Source organism: Glycine max, chromosome 19 (genome assembly GCF_000004515.6).
Source record: "Glycine max cultivar Williams 82 chromosome 19, Glycine_max_v4.0, whole genome shotgun sequence".
Classification (NCBI taxonomy): domain Eukaryota; kingdom Viridiplantae; phylum Streptophyta; class Magnoliopsida; order Fabales; family Fabaceae; genus Glycine; species Glycine max.
This window is the reverse complement of record NC_038255.2, coordinates 39,988,258-40,004,616: the sequence shown is the minus strand read 5'-3', so window position 1 is coordinate 40,004,616 and position 16,359 is coordinate 39,988,258. Positions and strand designations below refer to the sequence as shown.

The following is a 16,359-nucleotide window of genomic DNA, read 5'->3' as shown; positions in this document are numbered from 1 at the left end:
GCAATTGACATATTCTTCCCATTGTGGATTCTACAAGCACATAAGCTCTTGCAATTCCCTTTGGATGAACAACAGTACTAATGAAGTCAATTATAATGCTTGCAAAATTTGGCAAAACAATTTTTTCATTGCATGAACCATTTCTACTTCCAACTTGGGGAGAAAATCTTAATCTTGTATAACACTGTCTCTCTCAATGTGTATAAAAAAAAATACAATCCGCCACTATTTTCCATTACAATGGCAGCCAATGTGCCCAAAAGGAAGAAATAAGAACAGATTAGAGGTAAAAAAGAATAATGAAAATGCTAGCAAAATCTCCTCTGTATGATTTCTACACTAAACCTAGGATCTATACCTGAAATTTACATAAGCGCTTGGGTAATGATCGGGAAAAACCCTAAGAATCCAAAAACTGGAATGCCCATCATGACAGCCAGAAGAGCTTCTATGATATGTCTTGAGTAAGTTTTCCCCAAAAGTCAAGAATTGGATTATCTTCAAAATAAATTCTGGCAACGGCAAGGAGTCAGTAAAAAAACTAGGATATAATAAGGTCAGCATGATCAAGGCTGGGTGGAGATAATGGTGGGATTGCAGATGGGAGTGAGTCATCTATAACTTCCAAAATTCTTCTAGCAGTTGCTTGGGATAATCCACCAGCATCAATTTTTCTAGAAGATATAATTTCTGATCTGGAATTCCTGGTAGAATTGCTACTCTCAACAGATTGTAAAAAATTGTCTTTGGATAACTTTGTTTGAGCAGCTTTTGCAATCAGAGAGCTAAAAACACCAGATTCCTTCAGACTTTGAATAATAATCTGCAAAGATAAATTTTGGTTGGAAAAGTTATGAATGTTTTCAAATAACTATGCAGAAGATAACTAGGTAAATTAGTTGGAGAGAAACCAGAAAGCAAATTTCAGGCATGTGAACTTACCATGGGAGCATAAATACGAGTCAAGATGCCTTTCCTCATAAGTTTCATGAAGAGTGCTTTGTCGGTCCACACAATGCGTTCACGATACCTAAATGAAAAGAAAAGGCCCATTTAAGAGATGATAAATTAAGACTTAAAACCAAGTCAAATATGCGAGCTTGTCGCCATGTATGTGTATGTTAAGTTTAAGGACAATGTAATTTGTAAATGATAAAGCATATAGAATTTATCTTGCTTAGCATTTGCAAATATCCATTACATGAACAAACTATCTAATTATCATGATTTTAAAAAACAGCATATATTCAACAACAAATTCAACTGCTCGTCCACCCCCAACACCCCGTGAATAATAATAATAATAATAATAATAATAATAATAAGATCAATACCTTAGTAAAATCTAAGTAATTGATTTCATATCACTACTTACCATTGAAGCATTTCTTCCTCAGTTGCAGTTGAAGCAATTATGAATGCCTACATCAAACATACAAGAGTCATGTCAGACTAAATATAATCATAAATGGCTATCCCTTAAAATGCACACAGGCTAACATGCTAGGAAGTAAAACAAAAACATAATTAAAATAAGGCTAGCCATCTAGAAAATAGGAGGAAAGGGTATTTCAGAATACAACTAGTAAACAAGAAAAGAACTAATTCTGATTCTAAGAAAAAATCTGAGGGAATCTCACATAACCATGCACAAAAATAACAACAAACAAAAGTTATGTTCTGATTCAACTAGGATACCTTAGGGTGGCCTTAAACAAACATCAAAATCCAACATGCAACAAGTATAAGAATGTAATTGCAAATAATAATTTACTCATCAACCTACAAGAAATTGGTAACAAGAATACTTGAAGGCAACTATAACTCACAGATCTATCAAAATCCAACATGAAGCATCTTTTAAGATCTTCTTTTGTAGGCTTGCAGCCACACCTATCACGTCTTGAAGTCAAATCAGAAAATTTGGTGTAGGTGTAATGCAGAACAGCAGCTTCTTCCAATTTTATCTCACTGATGAATGATTTGTCATACAGATCAGTGCAAAATATAGACATAGAAACAATGCATTCTTCACTAATAATTACTAACATAGGGCTTTAAATAGTTTATTCAAATGATTCACAAGCAAATTAACAGCAGTAAGAAGCTACCAAGTATTTCAGACAAAAGATTAAACAGAAGAGAAAAGCTAACAGTCCACTCTCTAACACACTTCTTTCAACACAATATCGTTGGGTGAAATTTACAAGACCTACAAAACAATGAGGCCTGCACAAGATAGAGTGTATTGCTGGCATGGCAGATTAGGAAGTTAAATCAATATGAGAATAACAGTTTACAGTAAACTTGAAATCAGCATACCCATAAATTTCTTATGATCAACCTTTGAGCAGGTCAACTGGGCATCTATTAAACTCCAAAATACAAGCAGATCCAGCAAGACCTACTCTTCACTATAAAATAATTGGTAATAAAAATGCAAATATATGCACATGTATTATCTAATGCACACTCATAAATTAATGACAGGCAGGATCAACATACTTAGGTGCCTTCATATAGTTGTGCCATCTGTGGGCACCATTAGGACGGAGATGATCCTGAATTCTGGCAGCTGCTTTCCCATTTCCGTAAGTAAGGAAATAGTTAGGATTTCCACGAGTTGCTTCTTTGTAATTTCCAAAATATACATCCTTAGGAAGATGGTCATAGTTCTTCTTGAACATTGAAACCTATGATGACATTGCAAGTTAAACATGTCAATAAATATACTTGGTTTCAAAAAGGATGAAAGAGTTGGAACAAAGAGCAACAATCAACACAATTAACAAAAAGACTACAAGACATGGTAAAAATCTGGATCGACAACAATAGCTTTTACCCCAAAAGATGCTTTTTTATTTTTATTTAATTTAATTATAAAAAAAAACCTTAGAAATTGCAAGTCTGCAACAGCCACATCGCAAGTTCGGTAACAATATATCATTAACCAACCAAATACCACCAATTCATATGAAAGTGAATGCAAAGTGGATTTGGTTTATGTTTATATAATTTGTACTAGTATGAAGTAGATACTGCTTAATAAAGTATATTCTAACAAGTTGATGGTTTCTGAATCACATTATTCTACAAGTTGATGGCCTTTGCCTCATATCTGTTCAATAGACATCATTAAAACTTAAAAGACTCTTGCAATGAAGTTCTAAACAACGCGTCTTAGTTAGCTAAAAACACATCATTTCTACACTGTAAACATTACATAAAAGATTCTTTGTAAAACATATACAGAACTCTTTGAATGCCCATGCATGTCTGCTTTTGTATGTCTACATAAAATATGTGTGCAAGTTTTGATTGCCTCATTTCTTTACGAGATAAATTTTAAAATGTTTGCAATTCATGTTCAGTGAGTATTTTATTTTCCACACACACAACAATATGGCACAACAAAGACAACAAACTTCTGATAATTAATAGATCCCCCCACCCATAAAAACAAAAAGAAAAAGAAGTTACAAACATGAACTAAATTTATAATCATCTTCAAACAACATCAATTGAATTATCTGTTACCTCACTGAAAGGCTCCTTGATATCATCTCGCTCCACACTGCTTTCCTGAAACAAATAACATTCCAGAAGTTAAAAATATCAATGAATATCAAAAGGGCAAAAATGATATTAACTTCAGGATTTAAATAAAATCCATGCACTCACGTAATTTGGAAAAATGACCATATCAACATTTCCAGGCACATCTGCTAACAACTGTCTTAAAGAATACTCTTGCGTTCCTGCTGGATGCATCAGCTCATCAGTATCCAGATGAATTATCCAATCCATTCCAGAATCCTAAAGAAAAAATACCGTCCCAAAAAAAATTTGAGATCATAAAAAGATAAACTACAATGTTGAAGGTACGATAGTAAATAATCCAATAAAAGAAATCATAATTCATACCCTTGCCATGACAATAGCCATTTCCATGTTCAAAGATTGCTTCACAAACAACTCATAATTACATGGTTTGTAGAAGAAGGTTGCCAACCATGTCTCATTCCATATTCGGCTGAAGTAATAAAGAAATATGCAAATAAGGAACAAATCATCCTATCAAAATACTTGGAAACATTTTGGAGAGGTTGCAAAATTTAGCATATAATTTTAAAACCCAGAAACTCCACATGAATAAAATATCTAAGAAGACAATTAGAAACTACTGATCTCAATATCTTAAGCTATGAGTGAAACAAGAAGCCAATAATGGATAAAGTGCTAAACCAACCCAACATCTTAGATGTACAAGTTATATCATAATCCATAATTCTATATAAAAGAGAGCAAAGTTCAGAATGCTTGGCTCCCAATATTGCTAGGATGTTCTTCACAACTAGAACCCTAGCACTGTACCAAGAGTGCAAGGCTTGCTTTCTTATAATCATTTTTTTTAATATGTAAACTACTGACAGGACATAAATCACAAAGATGAATGGGTATTCATAATAAGGAAAGAAAAATAATGAAGGGTAAACTTGACAATTAAAAAAAGGTTTAATGTCTGATAATTGAGATAAAAGAATGGGTATAAAGCAATAGAGCCCTTGACCAATCAAGCTTCAGTCTAATGCCAAAGAATCATTTGACCAAAAAAGAGTTTAACTGTTCAAGCCATGATTCAACTGTTCAATGTTGATTTCATTTTTAAAAAAATATTATGTGGATCAGAACCTGAATCACATCAATTACCTATATGACAGTAAGATCTCATAGGACAAGCATTTGATCACATCCATATTCTGAATCTCAGCATCATGTCCCCAAATTGGAATACATTTAGATAAGACAACCCAGAACAAATTTTCCATAAAAAATGCAAGAGACTATAGCAATCCACATCAGAAACAGTTATTTATTGGATAACTAAAACACAAACCTCCACCAAAGATCTGAATCAACAAACTAAACACAAATCAAGCCAGATCCAGATCGCGTGTCAAAATTCAACCTCAGAAAAACATACTAGCACAGAAGTACACTTCAATAAAACAGTCAGCACTGTCGAAACAATTTTGTTTTTTTCTCATTCAAATTACATGAAGATTTCAAATCCCATATACTCCACAAGTTCCCTTCAATCAACAAGTCACAACACTCAACAAAGCAAAAAAAAGAGGCCTTTCCTTTCCAAAAAAAAAAAATATATGAGTGTGTGTGTATATATATACATACCTTTTAGCTTGCTGCTCCTCTAACTCCCTTGTTCTATATACAATCTTCACCCCCTGATTAAAAAAAAAACACCTTTTAATCAACCGAAAAAATAAAAAAATTTGAAAAAACATATGAGAATTTCTTCGTGATAAGAAAGAAAGAAAGGAATTTGAGCTCACGGGAATGGTCTCTAAAACCCTAGTGACATTAGGCGACGCGGCCTTCCCTTCGACGAAAAGGAGAAAACTTGAGACTCCGATGACCTTGTGGTAGAAGATCCACGGCAGCGTCTGCTCCAACCCCGCGGAAGTGCTCGTTGTAATACATATCTGAATTCCAAGAGAGAGAGGAAAAAATCAAATCAATGAATCAGGATTCGTAAATGGTGAATTTTTAGAAAGAGGGGAATTGAAGGTAGGGTTTGGGTTTATGATGGAACCTTGGGGGAAAGTTAGAGGAGAATCGAGGTCCATTCCCGAATAAAGGAAAGAAGGTTGTAGGATTGGGAGAGAGGGTTCTTGCCGCAATCGGAGTGGTGGCGGAGGGAGGGAACGGCGGTGGCCATGCCGGGGAACTGGTCGTGATCGGGTGACCAGCGGGTGACGGGGTCAGTGACGCCGCCGCGCCATTGGAGGACGAAGGCGAGGGTGGCGAGAGTCAAGGGGAGGACGGTGAGGAGTAAGAGGAGACGTGAGGAGGGTTGTTGGTGGTGCAGCTGTGATTGTCTGTGGGAGTGTGCACCGGCCATCGGTAGAATCGAACGAACAGAGGATGAGAATGATGACATTACGACAATGTTGTTTGTTAATATATATAATGTTTGGTGTGTCTGTGTGTCGTGTTGGTGAGGGGAGGGAGAGAATGAAAGGAAAAAAAAAAAAAAAAAGAGAGACGACGACTCCCTCCAAAGTCGAAACTGAAGACATACACGTTAGAAATAACAACAACGACTCAAGAAGTCGTTTTGTCGTTACCATTTTCACTTCTTCAACTCACTTTTTTTAACTTTTTACTAAAAATGTAAATCTCTTTGTGAGATAAGATTAATGAAAGCTGGAATAGCTCAGTTGGTTAGAGCGTGTGGCTGTTAACCACAAGGTCGGAGGTTCAAGCCCTCCTTCTAGCGTTCGTTCTACTTTTTTAAAAGCGTAATTCACAATTTTAATTTTGCATATATTGTACTTTCTATGTTTATTGTTAGCATGAGATGTTTTCTTTCTTTTTATTAACCAGGGGAATGTGCCTCTAAAAATTTTAAATAATAAATTAAAAACCAAAAAAAAAGTTGAATACAGTTAGTAGAAAAACTATTAAGATAGAAATAGTGAAAAATTACTATAAATTAGAAGAAAAATCTGAAAGTTTAAAAAATGATTTAAGAATAAAATTACCTAATCAAATATGCACACCAAATAAAGTATTTTCTTTATTAAATGCAGAAGGTATAAGTCAAAGTTTCTGAAAATCTACTTTAGTTTGGTTTTAAAAATTTATGCCAGTTTAAGTTTGTTACGGAAAAAAATTTATGACAGTTCAAATGGTCAGAAAGCGAAAAAATAAAGTAAAGTCAATTTTCACAAATTTGACTTATGACTTACATTATATCGGTGAAGTTTTTAATGAGTATACTATTTTAGTAGTAATTTAAAAACCAAATGCCTTGTTTTAGTAAGAAAAAATCATTAATATCTTCTGTTCATGATTTTATTTTTTTACTTTTTGTTTATGGCAGGTTTGAAAAGGATTGCTAAATTGTGATCGCCTGATGGCTAACTTTAATCTTTTGAATTGAGATTTTTTTTTTGGGTTTCCTTTTCAATTGAGATTTGGTAAGGTGAACTATTGGAGATGGTGGCACCCATCGATATGGGTAACAGCATCAAATGTAGTAGGTTTGCTGGAATTGGAAATGGCATCTTTCTATTTTTACTTTTGTTAATTATAATCATTATTATGGTTGCATTTTAGTGGGGTGAAATTAAAAGGGAGATCTCCTTCGATGGTTTTGGTTAGTATTAACTACTAATAACGATGAATTAATGTTATTACATGAAAGATGTGATATCGATCAATCTTTATGGTACAAGTACCCCATACTTGAGTATCCCAAAAAAAAAAAAAACCCATACTTGCACATAGATAGGGCCGAATGTGGCAACAACCATAGGCAATTGACATTGAATAAATGATACAAGATTTCCCTCAAAAAGGCCATAGTAGAGTTAGACACGAAAGTTTTCATCTTCAAAAGGATTTAAAGTGGTGGATAACATGTCACTTTATTGAACCTTCGGTCTTTAGCACGAGGTGCATCCCATACAATATAGGTGGATTTTCTAGGAGATTCCTAGAGAGCTAAAACTTTATTAAAAACCATATTAGCAACTCTTTCATCTACCTTTTCTAAAAGCTTGTGTGCTTTTTTTCATTTTGAATTAACCCAACATTTTTTAATTTAGACCACTTCTTAGAAGAAAAGAAATCACGAATTAAACATACGATTTCGAAGAATTTGGATTTGCAAAATCTTGTAAGTTTTTTTTTCCTCTGATTCGCTTTGGTTATGCCTTCATTAAAACCATATTAGTATCTCTTTCATTTGCCTTTTTAAAAGTTTTTTTTTTTTGCTTTTTTATATTTGGAATTAACCCAACTTTCGCTTGACCACTTTTGATGAAAATCACAGTTTGAAGTTACGACTTCGAAGAATTTGGATTTGCAAAATCTCGTTTTCTTCTACCCCTTGTTTCCTTTGGTCATGCCCATGGTAAGATTCTGCAGGCTATACATGGCAATGAAATGTGCTGAAGATCGTGATAAATTTAAAATGAGAAGGAATGTATTCTTTTTAATAACATGTTGACCAAGGATAAATAACTTTTTCTATTTAATTTGTGCTTGTAATAAGAGAAAAATTAGGACAGGAAGATTCATGTAATTATTAGGTATAATTACTTTCTTTGATTCTCTAGCCTTATTTTCTATTTTCAGTTTGGTCCTCTCTCTTTTTTTGGTTATTTGTCCTTTTATTGGTTTCAAATTAGTCTAATTTATCTTTTATGGTTGTAATAAACTGCCACAATTGATATTTTTAAGAAACAAAAATTGTCATAATTTATAAATTAGATAAGATTAAAACTAAATAAAATATAGAAAATCAAAATCCAACGAAAAAAGTTAGAATACCAAACCAAAACCAAAAAGTAAATTAGAGCTCAAGAACTACTCTGGCCTAATTATAATAACAGAAACAAAATCCATGTTTGCCTAAAAGCAAGAGAATAGTAAATAGTAGCGGCTTATGAACGGAAGTAAAGGGAAATAAAAGGTTAAATCAAAATAAGATTTCATTAATTTTTCAACTTAATTTCTATAGTTTTTTTCCTTTCTAAATCGGTCATTATATGCATTTTAAAAACCTACTAAGCATCTTTAACAAGGTTACTTAAATGTGTTGCTTTTAAAGTTAAGTAATATTGCTTTAAAAAATTTCATTAAAGTTGATGGCTTACTGAGTTATTTATATAAATAATCATTGTTTAACTGATTATACAAGAAAAAGAATTCAATTTAAAATTTAATATGACTCAAGTTAATTATTTATTCTAATAAATTTAGCATTAAAATAATTTTTTGTGTAAAATTTTTTAATTTATGTAATATTATAAACTCGTCAATTTAAGATAAATAATTTATTTAACCAATTATCCGTTATAAACTATCTAATGTAAATATATAATACTATCACGTAGTTAGTTGTGTAAATTTATTTGTCCAATTACAGATGTTTATTTAGGGAAGAAGGAAAAAAAATGCCACCTTTTGAGGTATTAAGACCGTCTCTTTAGTAAAAGTCAAAGATTAATTCATATTTGAGGCATTGAATTCATCAAAGTAAAATTAATCTCTTGTAAGTAAAATTTGTACCTATCAACATAGCTAGAATAAAACTCTAATTAACACATTTAAAGACACGGTTATCTATTTCTTGTAAATACTTCTTCATTTTAGGCATCATCATTATATTCAAACAAAGGATCCTAAGTTACTACTAGAAGTACCTCATTCTGATTTTTTTGATGTTTTAATTTTTATTATTTTCTTAAAACAATTGATGTTTTTGAATTTCAAAGTCTAACTAATGTTTTTTTTTAAATATACTTTTATTTAATATCTACCAGTAGTGGTGCAGGTACCAAAGTTAAGGTACTAAATAAGGATATTTTAGTTTTGATACATCAATTTTCAGTGTCTTTAAATGTTTCTTAACTTGTATGTAATAATTTTAGACATCAAAAAATATAAGGAGATAGTAGTTAATACTACCTTCAATTTTATATATATATATAACAAATGATATATTTTTTTGTTCTAATTATATGTAATAATGATCAATTTTTAAACTTATTCAGAGTTAAATATTTTTTATACCCTTAATTTATTGTTAAATTTATTCATTAGACACTCACTCGGTGAACTATGAGTATTAACATTAAATGAGATCATCACTTACAATATTTTAATTTAAGGAAACTTTTGAAATAAAATTTAAATTTATGATAGTATTAAATGTGATCATCATTTTTCTTGATCTTGGCAATTTATACTATATTGCTTATATATAAGACGGGGGTAATAAGTTGAAAGGAATATAAATGGACATGGAAACTTGGTAAAATACACTTTTCACATATTGTTACAAATTTGATGAACTCATCTTTGATTTCTATAAATAAATATAAAAATATACTCTTTTCATCCTTATTTATAAGATATAGTTGATTTATTAAGAAAATTAGTTAATTTATATATCAGCATTAAATTTGTCTTTAAGTGTAATATTTTTCAAATTTCTCTTTAATGTTGTGAAGACTTATGGGTCTGTTTGGATACAAGACATAAGTATTTTTGACATCTTTTTTATTAGAAATATAGACTATTTTTTATTAGATAAGCTCTTAAAAGCACTTCTAACCTTAGATCCAAATAGACTTATATTTATCTTCTCTCATCTTCATAGGAAAGGAAAAATAAGAGTTTAAAGTAGTATTTAATTATAGATTAAAATAAATAAGAGTATTTTAGTCAAAAAATACACAAGAGAGACTAAATCAAATCTTATAATAAGGGAGAAAACTATTTGTTTACTATTTCTTATAAATAAAAATAAAGAGAGTATATAAACACATTCAATTATAATTATATTATTTAAACTTAAATAAAATTATAAGTTTGTGGTGACAAACTCAAAATAAATAAATTAAAATGCATAGTCTGTGTATATATATATATATATATATATATATATATATATATATATATATATATATATATATATATATATATATATATAGAGAGAGAGAGAGAGAGAGAGAGAGAGAGAGAGAATTTGTAAAATAGATAAATGATTTTGAATATATTATAATTAAAATTCATAATAATAAATATTTTTTTAACATATAAATTATATTTTTTATTTATGATAAACAATTTATATTATCACAGAAGGTTATTCTTAATTATTGATACTTTTTTAATAATAAATATTGAAATTTGGTTTAGTAATAAATATGAAAAGAATAACTTGAAAGAGATTAAAGATTAAGATAAGTTTCTAAAAATACGTTTATTAAACAAAAAATATTAAAATTTCTTTCATTGAATAATATTCATAAAAATACTCTTATTTTATATAGCTATTATAATTATATAGAAAGAGGATATTAAAATTATTTTATTTTTAATTTCTTTATAATATACTTAATGGATAAGTTACAATTTGCAAAAAAAAAAATATATTTATTAAAACATATTTTAAAAAGTATTTGAATATTAAAAATATTTAAATATTTGCAAAAATAAAACCATTTATCAATAAAATTTGTAAAAATAGTAAATTAAATTGATTTTTTTAATGAACCCCTCCTATTAACTTGATAACAAAGTCAATATGGATATAATATAATATGGATTTTTTTTTTGTCTGCAAAATAATCTATAACTATATATAAAGAAAGAGTATATTAGTATACACATTTTTATGTCTATTTTATTATTATAATTACATTCATAAATTATTATTTTATTCTTATAATTATTTTCACAAACCAGTCAGTAACATCTATTATCTTTCTTCTTATTTAAACAACATAAAAAAAATTAGACAAGGAATGTCGTTTTCCATAGTAATAATAATACTAATATTGAGAAGTCAGGAACGTCACCTGTAATTTATCTATCAGCTCTACTTTTCTGTCGTTTTCCTCTCTGATGAGGGGGGAAATAAAAAGTGTGTTATTCCGATTGTTTGGACTTTGGAGAGCACAACATATGTAAAATAAATAAGATTAATTATATCTCAGTCTCTCAAATTTAGGATTCTATTTGTCTATATTTATTAGTCTTTAAAATTGTGATTTGGATATACAATGAAGATCTTTTTATTAGAAAAAGAATTAAAAAATATTTTGTGAATTTAAATACTAAAAAAATAAATATTTAAATTTGAGGGACTAAAAGTATATTTAAGAAAAAAATGCAAAGTTTTGTGGCTAACAAATATTACAAAATCGAGGCAGACCATTTTGTTTTTATATTTTTCCTTTTTTTAATTATGCTATTTTGAATGAGACAAAAGAAAAGAAAAAAGAAAAGTTAATAAGTTAGTGTATTAAATTAAAATAATTGATAAAATATATTTTCTAAACTAATTGATAAATTTGAAATTATATAAAAACATTTACAAAATTATGATAAAATAACAAAGATAAACATAGAAAATAAGTTAAGAATTTATAAATTAAAAAATTACATAAAATAATATTGTTTCAAAAAAATTAATATATGCTACAGCCTACAAGTTATTTAAAAATAAAATTGTTAAAAATAAATTTAATTTAATCCAACAAAATTTTGAATTTATAAAATAAACTAGAAGTTAAGTTAGTAATCTTATCGAGAAATGAATGATAAGATTGACTTGGTGATAAATAAAGAAAAAAAAAAGAAGAAAGAGGCCGTGAACACAATTAAATAAAAAACTAAATAACATTTGCAAATAATAATAATAATAATAAATCTTATCCAACAAACTTAATGTCAATCAATACATGAGTTGTAGTTGGAGATGCGTGTTTTGTTAAAGTTCTATAAAAGATTATCTAAATAAAGCCACTTTCTAGTTGCTCAACAGTATTCACATCAAAGCAACAAAATTAAAATAAGGCTTGCCATGCAGAGAGAAAGAGGAGGAAGAGAGGGAAGATAGTTGAGGAAAATTAAGGGTGTTGTTCTTTTACGTAGTATTATAAGTGTTGTGTGTGTTATTCTCTGATTATTGTTTTTTTTCTTTTGGTTACAATCTCTAATTAAAATTTTGATTGGGTACATTTTATAATATAAATGACGTCAATGTAAATATCATAGTATATAAAATATTTTAATTAAGCTAAGAAGTCATATTACTATATGATTATTTAAAAAAATAATATACATATACTCTTTAAAATCACATAAAACACGAAACAAAATTGAAATAATTAGAGAAGTGTCATACGAAATTGTCGTAAAATAGACTTACAATACAATTTGTTCTCTATAATATATTATTTTTTTAATCCTCATAAAATATTTTTCAAAAGATCCTTGTGAACTTATCTTTTTCGTAATTGTCTTTGTTATTTATTTTATTTGAGTTATTTTAATATATTTTTTTGTTTTAATTCCTACAATAATAGGATTAAATATAGTTTTTGTTCTTGTAATATACTGTTTTTTTTTTCTTGTTTGGCCTTTAAATTTTTAATTTTCAAAATGATTCTTGTAAAATTCCTATTCTATTTTAAGATTTTCCCATAACATTTTTATTGCAATTATCCCATTTGATAAAATTCCCCATCGATTCTCCAATTCGTTATGCCATCTCCTTTGTTCTGAAACCCACCAGAAAATCATAAACCCTAATCCAAAATGAACAATGATTAAGATTGACCTCCCCAGGATTTTCTTCTATACTCATTGAATTGAGAACCACCAATCTTCTATCGAAGCACCATGACCCTACTTCTTCAAGGTCAATCCTTTTCATTTAGGAACCTCAAGGTGTAAATGTTCCTTCCTGCTTCTTTGATTTCTACACCCCCCACCCACCTTCCAAATTTGCGCTATTGTTGCCATGAAAGCCTTGTTGTTGAAAGATCCCAGAGTTAGAATCTTCCCTACTACCAAAGCCTAATTTCTTTCACTTCCTACCTCCTCACCACTCTCCATCAAAGCTTCAATCTAAACCTCCTCCTCTTTCATAAACTCCACTTTGCGTCATTGTTCCACATCATACCCTTTCTCTCACGATTGAGACTCTTAACTAACCTTCCCTCAATGCAGGTAGATCCCTGAATCAAGACCAAGAAACAAAATTTCGGAAGAAAACCCTTATGATACTGTCACTAGCAGGAAACTCGCTTAGCAAGATGAAAGGACTCATTCATCATGCAAGATGAAGGGACTCATTCATCATGCAAGATGAATGGACTTCTTGATATACTTGATTTTTACTTATAGAGAAAATTCATGTTGTCTTGCCAATGAATTTGACTCCATTTACATATATTATATGCATGGTACTAAGTCTTGACTTATTATTATGCTAAAGTTAATAAAAATTTGATAAATGTGCAATTAAATTGAGACGACACCGTGTAGTGAAGGGTTAATAGAGTCCATCCGGTATGACATTTATTCTTAATCTTCTCAATTCTTGTGAGTGTAAGTTTTCCTTCTTATGTTCAACAAAGAACATGGGAAAAGAAAAATTTGCATTCTTATATAATTCAAAACTTTCTTTTTACTTGGGCAAGAGATTGCTTATAAAAAAAAATTGAGAAAATAGAAGTGTAAAGAATAAATGATCAACTTGAATTGATCTCAAAGAGATTCCTAATTAGTTCTTGTGAGGAAAATAGTGCACTTGTGCAATTTTGAGGTTGTTCTCATCGTTAACTAGCCCATGTGCAATGTTGTATGAGCTAGTTGTGAATAGCAGATTAATGAGTACTGTAATTAGTGAACCAATTAATTAAGTGAATCAAATATGAGCAACAAATGAATTCATTATACATCGATATAATAATGAATAAAACTAAAATTTGCTGAAAATATAAAACTATACAAAATATGAGTTCAGAATGCCTAAAGTTTTATTTGGAAAAGGCTAATTGATATATATAATAGAAATAATTAGACAGTAAAAGAGAGGATACAAGGTACCAAGATACCAATCCCAGAAGAAATACAAGACTATCAACCCATCAATAGTTCCCAATAGGCTCTCCCCACTTTTACATATAACACTTCTATGAAGCAACAAGAAACAGAACACATTTCTGTTAATCTCGATCCCGAGTGCCACAAAACACAACCACCATCGACTCAAAAAATCTTTCAAACATGCAGTTGGATTTGAATTCCACTGCACAAAAGAGAATTAATTCACAGGTCGGAAAATCCTTAAGCCCAGACCCCACTGAAAACAAATTATTGTCACTCCAGAGTGCCTAAATAAAAAGTAACAACTATATATACAAGATACAGTTTGAGTTGGAATTTATCAATTTATCATCTGATCAAATTGGTTTAAAATTTAAATCTGATTCCATCTGATACAATTTTTTGATTAGATTAATTTTAATCTTATTTTTATTTCTTTAGAGAAATTAATTATTGAACAAATGACGAGATATATATATTTTTTTAGCGTATGATAATATGTATACTAAACATTATAAAAAATAAACCTATAATACAATTTGATCTCTATAATATTTTTTTTTGTTTTAATCCTTATACAATATTTTTTTCAAAAGATCCTTGTAAAATTATCTTTTTGGTTACTGTCTTTGATATTTAATTTATTTTAATATATTTTTTTGTTTTAATCCCTATAATAATAGGATTAAATATATTTTTTGTTCTTATGATATATTTTTAATTTTCAAAATGATTCTAGTATAATTCCTATTTTTAGATTTGGCTATTTGTTAGTCTGTTTTAGTTCTTGTAATACATTCATTTTTTAAAAACTTAAGGGAAAATAAAATTGAAGTTCAAAATAAAATTTAAAAAAAGTATCTAAAGTGTAAAAATAATTTCTGTTAACATCTAGATAGAAATTTAATTGAAAAATATAATAAATTAAATTAAGAAAAGAGAATTATGAAACAATCAGTGAATAATCCAGAGATTTATAAAATAATATTTTGGACATGAAAATATGTTTAGAATATATTTGAGGTATTTTGTGGAAATTTGTTGGTCTATTTAGAAATTTGCGTTTGTACTAATGGATAATTGATAGAGTTCAATTAAAAACACTAACTAATTTATGCCCAAAGATAGTAAGAAAATTGAAGCAACAAGCGTGACATGTTTGTTGTTAAACAGAAATGAAAAAATCATAAACATGAAGTAATAAAAGTACTGTTGTCTTAAAATGAATATAAAATCAACTCGTTTAATTGCAGCAATGTATAGTATATATCAAATTTGCAGCACATTTAAGTGGTAGTGGAAACTTCATGTTGATGGGAGTTTTTTGACGGATACTTCTCATATGTATGGCCTCATGGATAATGGGAGTTTTTCAACCTTTGATAACGTAGGTGATGCTTTCAAGGCGGAACTTTCACGCAAACTGTAGATAGTAAGTTTTGAAAGCTAATTACCATAAGCTAAAATATGATTTATCTATGCCATAAATAAATTAACAAATTTTATTTTGAGTACTTAATGAAAAAAGTTTATTTTAAATTCCTAATAAAATAAATTTTTTATTTTTTTCTTATATTTCATTTTAAATGAACAAAATATACTAAAAACTCTAATTAAAATTTATGGAATTTATCAGCAACTAAAATAAAATATTAAGAATTTAACAATAAAATTTTTACTTTATCATAGATTTAATGTAATTCTTTTATTGAAGATCTAAAATAAAACTAATTTATGAAAATCTAAAACATATTTTTTTCATTGATTAAATTGATAAGTTCATATGATGAATGTATTCCAGGCTTTAACAGTTTAATAATTTTTGTAAAATAAAAAAGAGTTTAAGAATGATTGTTTATAAGATATTGCTTATTAGAAATACAAATGAGTCAAGTATATATGTTGTGAAATGAAATTGGT

The 16,359-nt window shown here is 28.9% G+C and overlaps 1 non-coding gene and 1 pseudogene across 2 annotated transcripts; one reads left to right on the top strand and one right to left on the bottom strand.

The window, feature by feature from the left end:
- Positions 1 to 107: 107 nt before the first annotated feature.
- Positions 108 to 6,092, bottom strand: LOC100775265 (glycosyltransferase-like At2g41451; annotated as a pseudogene). The gene is made up of 11 exons (XR_001386632.3): positions 5,615 to 6,092; positions 5,355 to 5,504; positions 5,194 to 5,246; positions 3,925 to 4,033; positions 3,682 to 3,816; positions 3,538 to 3,582; positions 2,506 to 2,693; positions 1,830 to 1,971; positions 1,376 to 1,422; positions 943 to 1,030; positions 108 to 823 (listed from the first exon to the last, which is right to left on the bottom strand). The product of XR_001386632.3 is annotated as a glycosyltransferase-like At2g41451 (transcript).
- Positions 6,093 to 6,227: 135 nt separating this feature from the next.
- On the top strand, positions 6,228 to 6,301 carry TRNAN-GUU (transfer RNA asparagine (anticodon GUU)). The gene has a single exon. It is a non-coding gene; the product is annotated as a tRNA-Asn (tRNA).
- Positions 6,302 to 16,359: the final 10,058 nt, after the last annotated feature.